The sequence below is a fragment of the Ascaphus truei genome, chromosome 6 (genome assembly GCF_040206685.1).
Source record: "Ascaphus truei isolate aAscTru1 chromosome 6, aAscTru1.hap1, whole genome shotgun sequence".
In the NCBI taxonomy this organism is placed as follows: Eukaryota; Metazoa; Chordata; class Amphibia; order Anura; family Ascaphidae; genus Ascaphus; species Ascaphus truei.
The window spans coordinates 139,874,800-139,888,175 of record NC_134488.1 but is presented as its reverse complement, the minus strand read 5'-3'; the positions used below and the strand labels follow the sequence as shown (position 1 = coordinate 139,888,175).

The 13,376-nt window shown below is 46.4% G+C and overlaps 2 protein-coding genes across 4 annotated transcripts in view; one reads left to right on the top strand and one right to left on the bottom strand.

Annotated features, from left to right (window-relative positions):
• LOC142497992 (guanylate-binding protein 1-like) overlaps positions 1–13,376 on the top strand; it is an 851,842-nt gene that overhangs the window by 160,212 nt on the left and 678,254 nt on the right. The gene's annotated exons all lie outside the window — the stretch shown is intronic.
• The window catches only part of LOC142497987 (guanylate-binding protein 6-like), a 159,475-nt gene that overhangs the window by 47,940 nt on the left and 98,159 nt on the right, over positions 1–13,376 (bottom strand). The window lies entirely within an intron of this gene.

Here is a 13,376-nt window from a genome sequence, read left to right as displayed (position 1 = left end):
ATCCTGTCACAGAGTGTGTGCTGCAGTAAAGCATCCTTATATGAATCATTTCACAGTGTGTGCTGAAGTAATGCATGTTACATGGATCCTGACACAGTGAGTGCTGCAGTAATGCATCCTTACATGGATCCTGTCACGGTGTGTGTGCTGTAGTAATGCATCCTTACATGGATATTGTCACAGTGTTTGCTGCAGTAATGCATCCTTACATGGATCATGTCACAGTGAGTGCTGCAGAAATGCATCCTTACATGGATTCTGTCACAGTGTGTGCTGCAGTAATGCATCCTTACATAGTTCCTGTTACAGTAAGTGCTGCAGTAATGCATCCTTACATGGATCCTGTCACAGTGTGTGTGCTGCAGTAATGCATCCTTACATGGATCCTGTCACAGTGTGTGCTGCAGTAATGCATCCTTACATGGATCTTGTCACAGTGTGTGTGGCAGTAATGCATCCTTACATGGATCATGTCACAGTGTGTGTGCTGCAGTAAAGCATCCTTACATGGATCCTGTCACAGTGTGTGTGCTGTAGTAATGCATCCTTACACGGATCCTGTCACAGTGTCTGTCCTGCAGTAATGCATCCGCATATAGATCCTGTCACAGTGTGTGCTGCAGTAATGCATCCTTACATGGATCCTGTCGCAGTGTGTGTGCTGCAGTAATGCATCCTTACATGGATCCTGTTGCATTGTGTGTGCTGCAGTAATGCATCCTTACATGGATCCTGTCACAGTGTGGGTGCTGCAGTAATGCATCCTTACATGGATCCTGTCACATTGTGTGCTGCTGTAATACATCCTTACATGGATCCTGTCACAGTGTGTGTGCTGCAGTAATGCATCCTTACATAGATCCTGTCACAGTGTGTGTGCTGTAGTAATGCATCCTTACATGGATCCTGTCACAGTGTCTGTCCTGCAGTAATGCATCCGCACATAGATCATGTCACAGTGTGTGCTGCAGTAATGCATCCTTACATGGATCCTGTCACAGTGTGTGTGCTGCAGTAATGCATCCTTACATGGATCCTGTCACAGTGTGTGTGCTGCAGTAATGCATCCTTACATGGATCATGTCACAGTGTGTGTGCTGCAATAATGCATCCTTACATGGATCCTGTCACAGTGTGTGCTGCAGTAATGCATCCTTACATGGATCATGTCACACTATGTGCTGCAGTAATGCATCCTTACATGGATCCTGTCACAGTGTGTGTGCTGCAGTAATGCATCCTTACATAGATCCTGTCACAGTGTGTGTGCTGCAGTAATGTATCCTTACATGGATCCTGTCACAGTGTGTGCGCTGCAGTAATGCATTCTTACATGGATCCTGTCACTGTGTGTACTGCAGTAATGCATCCTTACATGGATCCTGTCACAGTGTGTGTGCTGCAGTAATGCATTCTTGCATGGATCCTGTCACAGTGTGTGCTGCAGTAATGCATCCTTACATGGATCTTGTCACAGTGTGTGTGCTGCAGTAATGCATCCTTACATGGATTCTGACACTGTGTGTGCGCTGCAGTAATGCATCCTTACATGGATCATGTCACAGTGTGTGCTGCAGTAATGCACCCTTACATGGATCCTGTCACAGTGTCTGTCCTGCAGTAATGCATCCGCACATAGATCCTGTCACAGTGTGTGCTGCAGTAATGCATCCTTACATGGATCCTGTCACAGTGTGTGCTGCAGTAATGCATCCTTACATGGATCCTGTCACAGTGTGTGTGCTGCAGTAATGCAACCTTACATGGATCCTGTCACAGTGTGTGTGCTGTAGTAATGCATCCTTACATGGATCCTGTCACAGTGTCTGTCCTGCAGTAATGCATCCTTACATAGATCCTGTCACAGTGTGTGCTGCAGTAATGCATCCTTACATGGATCCTGTCACAGTGTATGTGCTGCAGTAATGCATCATTACATGGATCCTGTCACATTGTGTGCTGCTGTAATGCATCCTTACATGGATCATGTCACAGTGTGTGTGCTGCAGTAATGTATCCTTACATGGATCCTGTCACAGTGTGTGCTGCAGTAATGCATCCTTACATGGATCCGGTCACAGTGTGTGTGCTGCAGTAATGTATCCTTACATGGATCCTGTCACAGTGTGTGTGCTGCAGTAATGCATCCTACATGGATCCTGTCACAGTGTGTGCCGCAGTAATGCATCCTTACATGGATCCTGTCACAGTGTGTGTGCTGCAGTAATGCATCCTTACATGGATCCTGTCACAGTGTGTGCTGCAGTAATGCATCCTTACATGGATCCTGTCACAGTGTGTGCGGCAGTAATGCATCCATACATGGATCCTGTCACAGTGTGTGTGCTGCAGTAAAGCATCCTTATATGAATCCTGTCACAGTGTGTGCTGCAGTAATGCATCCTTACATGGATCCTGTCACAGTGTGTGTGCTGCAGTAATGCATCCTTACATGGATCCTGTCACAGTGTGTGTGCTGCGGTAATGCATCCTTACATGGATCCTGTCACAGTGTGTGCTGCAGTAATGCATCCTTACATGGATCCTGTCACAGTGTGTGCGCTGCAGTAATGCATTCTTACATGGATCCTGTCACTGTGTGTACTGCAGTAATGCATCCTTACATGGATCCTGTCACAGTGTGTGTGCTGCAGTAATGCATTCTTACATGGATCCTGTCACAGTTTGTGCTGCAGTAATACATCCTTACATGGATCTTGTCACAGTGTGTGTGCTGCAGTAATGCATCCTTACATGGATCCTGTCACACTGTGTGTGCGCTGCAGTAATACATCCTTACATGGATTCTGACACTGTGTGTGCGCTGCAGTAATGCATCCTTACATGGATCATGTCACAGTGTGTGCTGCAGTAATGCACCCTTACATGGATCCTGTCACAGTGTCTGTCCTGCAGTACTGCATCCGCACATAGATCCTGTCACAGTGTGTGCTGCAGTAATGCATCCTTACATGGATCCTGTCACAGTGTGTGCTGCAGTAATGCATCCTTACATGGATCCTGTCACAGTGTCTGTCCTGCAATAATGCATCCTTACATAGATCCTGTCACAGTGTGTGCTGCAGTAATGCATCCTTACATGGATCCAGTTACAGTGTGTGTGCTGCAGTAATGCATCCTTACATGGAGCATGTCACAGTGTGTGTGCTGCAGTAATGCATCCTTACATGGATCCTGTCACAGTGTGTGTGCTGCAGTAATGCATCATTACATGGATCCTGTCACATTGTGTGCTGCTGTAATGCATCCTTACATGGATCATGTCACAGTGTGTGTGCTGCAGTAATGTATCCTTACATGGATCCTGTCACAGTGTGTGCTGCAGTAATGCATCCTTACATGGATCCGGTCACAGTGTGTGTGCTGCAGTAATGTATCCTTACATGGATCCTGTCACAGTGTGTGTGCTGCAGTAATGCATCCTACATGGATCCTGTCACAGTGTGTGCTGCAGTAATGCATCCTTACATGGATCCTGTCACAGTGTGTGCTGCAGTAATGCATCCTTACATGGATCCTGTCACAGTGTGTGTGGCAGTAATGCATCCATACATGGATCCTGTCACAGTGTGTGTGCTGCAGTAATGCATCCTTACATGGATCCTGTCACAGTGTGTGCTGCAGTAATGCATCCTTACATGGATCCTGTCACAGTGTGTGTGGCAGTAATGCATCCATACATGGATCCGGTTACAGTGTGTGTGCTGCAGTAATGTATCCTTACATGGATCCTGTCACAGTGTGTGTGCTGCAGTAATGCATCCTACATGGACCCTGTCACAGTGTGTGCTGCAGTAATGCATCCTTACATGGATCCTGTCACAGTGTGTGCTGCAGTAATGCATCCTTACATGGATACTGTCTCAATGTGTGTGCTGCAGTAATGCATCCTTACATGGATCCTGTCACAATGTGTGTGCTGCAGTAATGCATCCTTACATGGATCATGTCACAGTGTGTGCTGCAGTAATGCATCCTTACATGGATACTGTCACAATATGTGTGCTGCAGTAATGTATCCTTACATGGATCCTGTCACAGTGTGTGCTGCAGTAACGCATCCTTACATGGATCCTGTCACAGTGTGAATGCTGCAGTAATGCATCCTTACATGGATCCTGTCACAGTGTGTGTGCTACAGTAATGCATCCTTACATGGATCCTGTCACAATGTGTGTGCTGCAGTAATGCATCCTTACATGGATCATGTCACAGTGTGTGCTGCAGTAATGCATCCTTACATGGATCCTGTCACAGTGTGTGTGCTGCAGTAATGTATCCTTACATGGATCCTGTCACAGTGTGTGCTGCAGTAATACATCCTTACATGGATCCTGTCACAGTGTGTGCTGCAGTAATGCATCCTTACATGGGTCCTGTCACAATGTGTGTGCTGCAGTAATGCATCCTTACATGGATCATGTCACAGTGTGTGCTGCAGTAATGCATCCTTACATGGATCCTGTCACAGTGCGTGTGCTGCAGTAATGCATCCTTACATGGATCCTGTCACAGTGTGTGTGTGTGTGCTGCAGTAATGCATCCTTACATGGATCCTGTCACAGTGTGTGTGTGTGCTGCAGTAATGCATCCTTACATGGATCCTTTCACAGTGAGTGCTGCAGTAATGCATCCTTACATGGATCCTGTCACAATGTGTGTGCTGCAGTAATGCATCCTTACATGGATACTGTCACAGTGTGTGCTGCAGTAATGCATCCTTACATGGATCCGGTCACAGTGTGTGTGCTGCAGTAATGTATCCTTACATGGTTCATGTCACAGTGAGTGCTGCAGAAATGCATCCTTACATGGATCCTGTCAGAGTGTGTGTGCTGCAGTAATGCATCCTTACATGGATCCTGTCACAGTGTGTGTGTGTGCTGCAGTAATGCATCCTTACATGGATCATGTCACACTATGTGCTGCAGTAATGCATCCTTACATGGATCCTGTCACAGTGTGCGTGCTGCAGTAATGTATCCTTACATGGATCCTGTCACAGTGTGTGTGCTGCAGTAATGCATCCTTACATGGATCCTGTCACAGTGTGTGCTGCAGTAATGGATCCTTACATGGTTCATGTCACAGTGAGTGCTGCAGAAATGCATCCTTACATGGATCCTGTCACAGTGTGTGTGCTGCAGTAATGCATCCTTACATGGATCCTGTCACAGTGTGTGTGTGTGCTGCAGTAATGCATCCTTACATGGATCATGTCACACTATGTGCTGCAGTAATGCATCCTTACATGGATCCTGTCACAGTGTGCGTGCTGCAGTAATGTATCCTTACATGGATCCTGTCACAGTGTGTGTGCTGCAGTAATGCATCCTTACATGGATCCTATCACAGTGTGTGCTGCAGTAATGCATCCTTACATGGATCCCGTCACAGTGTGTGTGCTGAAGTAATGCATCCTTACATGGATCCTTTCACAGTGAGTGCTGCTGTAATGCATCCTTACATGGATCCTGTCACAGTGTGTGTGCTGCAGTAATGCATCCTTACATAGATCCTGTCACAATGTGTGTGCTGCAGTAATGTATCCTTACATGGATCCTGTCACAGTGTGTGCGCTGCAGTAATGCATCCTTACATGGATCCTGTCACAGTGTGTGCTGCAGTAATGCATCCTTACATGGATCCTGTCACAGTGTGTGTGCTGCAGTAATGCATCCTTACATGGATTTTGTCACAGTGTGTGTGGCAGTAATGCATCCTTACATGGATCCTGTCAAAGTGTGTGTGCTGCAGCAATGCATCCTTACATTTATCCTGTCACAGAGTGTGTGCTGCAGTAATGCATCCTTATATGAATCCTTTCACAGTGTGTGCTGAAGTAATGCATCCTTACATGGATCATGTCACACTGTGTGATGCAGTAATGCATTATTACATGGATCCTGACACAGTGAGTGCTGCAGTAATGCATCCTTACATGGATCCTGTCACGGTGTGTGTGCTGTAGTAATGCATCCTTACATGGATATTGTCACAGTGTTTGCTGCAGTAATGCATCCTTACATGGATCATGTCACAGTGAGTGCTGCAGAAATGCATCCTTACATGGATTTTGTCACAGTGTGTGCTGCAGTAATGCATCCTTACATGGTTCCTGTTACAGTAAGTGCTGCAGTAATGCATCCTTACATGGATCCTGTCACAGTGTGTGTGCTGCAGTAATGCATCCTTACATGGATCCTGTCACAGTGTGTGCTGCAGTAATGCATCCTTACATGGATCTTGTCACAGTGTGTGTGCTGCAGTAATGCATCCTTACATGGATCATGTCACACTATGTGCTGCAGTAATGCATCCTTACATGGATCCTGTCACAGTGTGTGTGCTGCAGTAATGCATCCTTACATGGATCCTGTCACAGTGTGTGTGCTGCAGTAATGCATCCTTACATGGATCCTATCACAGTGTGTGCTTCAGTAATGCATCCTTACATGGATCCTGTCACACTGTGTGCTGCTGTAATGCATCCTTACATGGATCCTGTCACAGTGTGTGTGCTGCAGTAATGCATCCTTACACGGATCCTGTCACAGTGTGTGTGCTGCAGTAATGCATCCTTACAAGGATCCTGTCACAGTGTGTGCTGCAGTAATGCATCCTTACATAGATCCTGTCACAGTGTGTGTGCTGCAGTAATGTATCCTTACATGGATCCTGTCACAGTGTGTGTGTGCTGCAGTAATGCATCCTTACATGGATCCTGTCACAGTGTGTGCTGCAGTAATGTATCCTTACATGGATCCTGTCACAGTGTGTGCTGCAGTAATGCATCCTTACATGGATCCTGTCACAGTGTGTGCTGCAGTAATGCATCCTTACATAGATCCTGTCACAGTGTGTGTGCTGCAGTAATGCATCCTTACAAGGATCCTGTCACAGTGTGTGCTGCAGTAATGCATCCTTACATGGATCCTGTCACAGTGTGTGTGCTGCAGTAATGCATCTTTACATGGATCCTGTCACAGTGTGTGCTGCAGTAATGCATCCTTACATGGATCCTGTCACAATGTGTGTGCTGCCGTAATGCATCCTTACATGGATCCTGTCACAGTGTGTGTGCTGCAGTAATGCATCCTTACAAGGATCCTGTCACAGTGTGTGCTGCAGTAATGCATCCTTACATAGATCCTGTCACAGTGTGTGTGCTGCAGTAATGCATCCTTACATAGATCCTGTCACAGTGTGTGTGCTGCAGTAATGCATCCTTACATGGATCCTGTCACAGTGTGTGTGCTGCAGTAATGCATTCTTACATGGATCCTGTCACAGTGTGTGCTGCAGTAATGCATCCTTACATGGATCTTGTCACAGTGTGTGTGCTGCAGCAATGCATCCTTACATGGATTCTGACACTGTGTGTGCGCTGCAGTAATGCATCCTTACATGGATCATGTCACAGTGTGTGCTGCAGTAATGCATCCTTACATGGATACTGTCTCAATGTGTGTGCTGCAGTAATGCATCCTTACATGGATCCTGTCACAATGTGTGTGCTGCAGTAATGCATCCTTACATGGATCCTGTCACAGTGTCTGTCCTGCAGTAATGCATCCGCACATAGATCCTGTCACAGTGTGTGCTGCAGTAATGCATCCTTACATGGATCCTGTCACAGTGTGTGTGCTGCAGTAATGCAACCTTACATGGATCCTGTCACAGTGTGTGTGCTGTAGTAATGCATCCTTACATGGATCCTGTCACAGTGTCTGTCCTGCAGTAATGCATCCTTACATAGATCCTGTCACAGTGTGTGCTGCAGTAATGCATCCTTACATGGATCCAGTCACAGTGTGTGTGCTGCAGTAATGCATCCTTACATGGAGCATGTCACAGTGTGTGTGCTGCAGTAATGCATCCTTACATGGATCCTGTCACAGTGTGTGTGCTGCAGTAATGCATCCTTACATGGATCCTGTCACATTGTGTGCTGCTGTAATGCATCCTTACATGGATCATGTCACAGTGTGTGTGCTGCAGTAATGCATCCTTACATGGATCCTGTCACAGTGTGTGCTGCAGTAATGTATCCTTACATGGATCCGGTCACAGTGTGTGTGCTGCAGTAATGTATCCTTACATGGATCCTGTCACAGTGTGTGTGCTGCAGTAATGCATCCTTACATGGATCCTGTCACAGTGTGTGCCGCAGTAATGCATCCTTACATGGATCCTGTCACAGTGTGTGTGCTGCAGCAATGCATCCTTACATGGATCCTGTCACAGTGTGTGCTGCAGTAATGCATCCTTACATGGATCCTGTCACAGTGTGTGCGGCAGTAATGCATCCTTACATGGATCCTGTCACAGTGTGTGTGCTGCAGTAAAGCATCCTTATATGAATCCTGTCACAGTGTGTGCTGCAGTAATGCATCCTTACATGGATACTGTCACAGTGTGTGCTGCAGTAATGCATCCTTACATGGATCCTGTCACAGTGTGTGCTGCAGTAATGCATCCTTACATGGATCCTGTCACAGTGTGTGCGGCAGTAATGCATCCTTACATGGATCCTGTCACAGTGTGTGTGCTGCAGTAAAGCATCCTTATATGAATCCTGTCACAGTGTGTGCTGCAGTAATGCATCCTTACATGGATCATGTCACACTATGTGCTGCAGTAATGCATCCTTACATGGATCCTGTCACAGTGTGTGCCGCAGTAATGCATCCTTACATGGATCCTGTCACAGTGTGTGTGCTGCAGCAATGCATCCTTACATGGATCCTGTCACAGTGTGTGCTGCAGTAATGCATCCTTACATGGATCCTGTCACAGTGTGTGCGGCATGAATGCATCCTTACATGGATCCTGTCACAGTGTGTGTGCTGCAGTAAAGCATCCTTATATGAATCCTGTCACAGTGTGTGCTGCAGTAATGCATCCTTACATGGATACTGTCACAGTGTGTGCTGCAGTAATGCATCCTTACATGGATCCTGTCACAGTGTGTGCTGCAGTAATGCATCCTTACATGGATCCTGTCACAGTGTGTGCGGCAGTAATGCATCCTTACATGGATCCTGTCACAGTGTGTGTGCTGCAGTAAAGCATCCTTATATGAATCCTGTCACAGTGTGTGCTGCAGTAATGCATCCTTACATGGATCATGTCACACTATGTGCTGCAGTAATGCATCCTTACATGGATCCTGTCAAAGTGTGCGCGCTGCAGTATTGCATCCTTACATGGATCCTGTCACAGTGTGTGTGCTGCAGTATTGCAACCTTACATGGATCCTCTCACAGTGTGTGCTGCAGTAATGCATCCTTACATGGGTCCTGTCACAGTGTGTGTGCTGAAGTAATGCATTCTTACATGGATCCTGTCACAGTGTGTGCTGCAGTAATGCATCCTTACATGGATCCTGTCACAGTGTGTGCTGCAGTAACGCATCCTTACATGGATAAAGTCACAATGTGTGCTGCAGTAATGCATCCTTACATGGATCCTGTCACAGTGTGTGTGCTGCAGTAATGCATCCTTACATGGATCCTGTCACAGTGTGTGTGCTACAGTAATGCATCCTTACATGGGTCCTGTCACAGTGTGTGCTGCAGTAATGCATCCTTACATGGATCCTGTCACAGTGTGTGTGCGCTGCAGTAATGCATCCTTACATGGATCCTGTCACAGTGTGTGTGCTACAGTAATGCATCCTTACATGTGTCCTGTCACAGTGTGTGCTACAGTAATGCATCCTTACATGGATCCTGTCACAGTGTGTGTGCTGCAGTAATGCATCCTTACATGGATCCTGTCACAGTGTGTGTGCTGCAGTAATGTATCCTTACATGGATCCTGTAACAGTGTGTGTGCTGCAGTATTGCATCCTTACATGGATCCTGTCACAGTGTGTGCTGCAGTAATGCATCCTTACATGGATCCTGTCACAGTGTGTGTACTGCAGTAATGCATCCTTACATGGATCCTGTCACATTGTGTGCTGCTGTAATGCATCCTTACATGGATCCTGTCACAGTGTGTGTGCTTCAGTAATGCATCCTTACATAGATCGTGTCACAGTGTGTGTGCTGCAGTAATGCATCCTTACATGGATCCTGTCACAGTGTGTGTGCTTCAGTAATGCATCCTTACATAGATCCTGTCACAGTGTATGTGCTGCAGTAATGCATCCTTACATGGATCCTGTCACAGTGTGTGTGCTTCAGTAATGCATCCTTACATAGATCTTGTCACAGTGTGTGCTGCAGTAATGCATCCTTACATGGATCCTGTCACAGTGTGTGTGCTGCAGTAATGCATCCTTACATAGATCCTGTCACAGTGTGTGCTGCAGTAATGCATCCTTACATGGATCCTGTCACAGTGTGTGCCGCAATAATGCATCCTTACATGGATCCTGTCACAGTGTGTGTGCTGCAGTAATGCATCCTTACATGGATCCTGTCACAGTGTGTGCTGCAGTAATGCATCCTTACATGGATCCTGTCACAGTGTGTGTGCCGCAATAATGCATCCTTACATGGATCCTGTCACAGTGTGTGCTGCAGTAATGCATCCTTACATGGATCCTGTCACAGTGTGTGCTGCAGTAATGCGTCCTTACATGGATCCTGTCACAGTGTGTGCGGCAGTAATGCATCCTTACATGGATCCTGTCACAGTGTGTGTGCTGCAGTAATGTATCCTTACATGGATCCTGTCACAATGTGTGCTGCAGTAATGCATCCTTATATGAATCCTGTCACAGTGTGTGCTGCAGTAATGCATCCTTACATGGATACTGTCACAATGTGTGTGCTGCAGTAATGCATCCTTACATGGATCCTGTCATAGTGTCTGTCCTGCAGTAATGCATCCTTACATAGATCATGTCACAGTGTGTGCTGCAGTAATGCATCCTTACATGGATCCAGTCACAGTGTGTGTGCTGCAGTAATGCATCCTTACATGGAGCATGTCACAGTGTGTGTGCTGCAGTAATGCATCCTTACATGGATCCTGTCACAGTGTGTGTGCTGCAGTAATGCATCCTTACATGGATCCTGTCACATTGTGTGCTGCTGTAATGCATCCTTATATGGATCATGTCACAGTGTGTGTGCTGCAGTAATGCATCCTTACATGGATCCTGTCACAGTGTGTGCTGCAGTAATGCATCCTTACATGGATCCGGTCACAGTGTGTGTGCTGCAGTAATGTATCCTTACATGGATCCTGTCACAGTGTGTGTGTGCTGCAGTAATGCATCCTTACATGGATCCTGTCACAGTGTGTGCCGCAGTAATGCATCCTTACATGGATCCTGTCACAGTGTGTGTGCTGCAGTAATGCATCCTTACATGGATCCTGTCACAGTGTGTGCTGCAGTAATGCATCCTTACATGGATCCTGTCACAGTGTGTGCGGCAGTAATGCATCCTTACATGGATCCTGTCACAGTGTGTGTGCTGCAGTAAAGCATCCTTATATGAATCCTGTCACAGTGTGTGCTGCAGTAATGCATCCTTACATGGATATTGTCACAATGTGTGTGCTGCAGTAATGCATCCTTACATGGATCCTGTCACAGTGTGTGCTGCAGTAATGCATCCTTACATGGATACTGTCACAATGTGTGCGCTGCAGTAATGCATCCTTACATGGATCCTGTCACAGTGTGTGCTGCAGTAATGCATCCTTACATGGATCCTGTCACAGTGTGTGCTGCAGTAATGCATCCTTACATGGATACTGTCACAATGTGTGTGCTGCAGTAATGCATCCTTACATGGATCCTGTCACAGTGTGCGTGCTGCAGTAATGCATCCTTACATGGATCCTGTCACAGTGTGTGCTGCAGTAATGCATCCTTACATTGATCATGTCACAGTGTGTGTGTGCTACAGTAATGCTTCCTTACATGGATCATGTCACAGTGTGTGTGTGCTACAGTAATGCTTCCTTACATGGATCATGTCACAGTGTGTGTGCTGCAGTAATGTATCCTTACATGGGTCCTGTCACAGTGTGTGCTGCTGTAATGCATCCTTACATGGATCCTGTCACAGTGTGTGCTGCAGTAATGCATCCTTACATGGATCCTGTCACAGTGTGTGCTGCAGTAATGCATCCTTACATGGATCCTGTCACAGTGTGTGCTGCAGTAATGCATCCTTGCATGGATCCTGTCACAGTGTGTGCTGCAGTAATGCATCCTTACATGGATCCTGTCACAGTGTGTGTGTGTGTACTGCAGTAATGCATCCTTACATGGATCCTGTCACATTGTGTGCTGCTGTAATGCATCCTTACATGGATCCTGTCACAGTGTGTGTGCTTCAGTAATGCATTCTTACATGGATCCTGTCACAGTGTGTGCTGCAGTAATGCATCCTTACATGGATAATGTCACAATGTGTGTGCTGCAGTAATGCATCCTTACATGGATCCTGTCACAGTGTGTGTGCTACAGTAATGCATCCTTACATGGATCCTGTCACAGTGTGTGTGCTGCAGTAATGAATCCTTACATGGATCCTGTCACAGTGTGTGTGCTACAGTAATGCATCCTTACATGGATCCTGTCACAGTGTGTGCTGCAGTAATGCATCCTTACATGGATCCTGTCACAGTGTGTGCTGCAGTAATGCATCCTTACATGGATCCTGTCACAGTGTGTGCTGCAGTAATGCATCCTTACATGGATACTGTCACAATGTGTGTGCTGCAGTAATGCATCCTTACATGGATCCTGTCACAGTGTGTGTGCTGCAGTAATGCATCCTTACATGGATCCTGTCACTGTGTGTGTGCTGCAGTAATGCATCCTTACATGGATACTGTCACTGTGTGTGTGCTGCAGTAATGCATCCTTACATGGATCCTGTCACTGTGTGTGTGCTGCAGTAATGCATCCTTACATGAATCCTGTCACAGTGTGTGTGCTGCAGTAATGTATCCTTACATGGATCCTGTCACAGTGTGTGTGTGTGTGTGTACTGCAGTAATGCATCCTTACATGGATCCTGTCACATTGTGTGCTGCTGTAATGCATCCTTACATGGATCCTGTCACAGTGTGTGTGCTTCAGTAATGCATCCTTACATAGATCTTGTCACAGTGTGTGCTGCAGTAATGCATCCTTACATGGATCCTGTCACAGTGTGTGTGCTGCAGTAATGCATCCTTACATAGATCCTGTCACAGTGTGTGCTGCAGTAATGCATCCTTACATGGATCCTGTCACAGTGTGTGCCGCAATAATGCATCCTTACATGGATCCTGTCACAGTGTGTGTGCTGCAGTAATGCATCCTTACATGGATCCTGTCACAGTGTGTGCTGCAGTAATGCATCCATACATGGATCCTGTCACAGTATGTGCGGCAG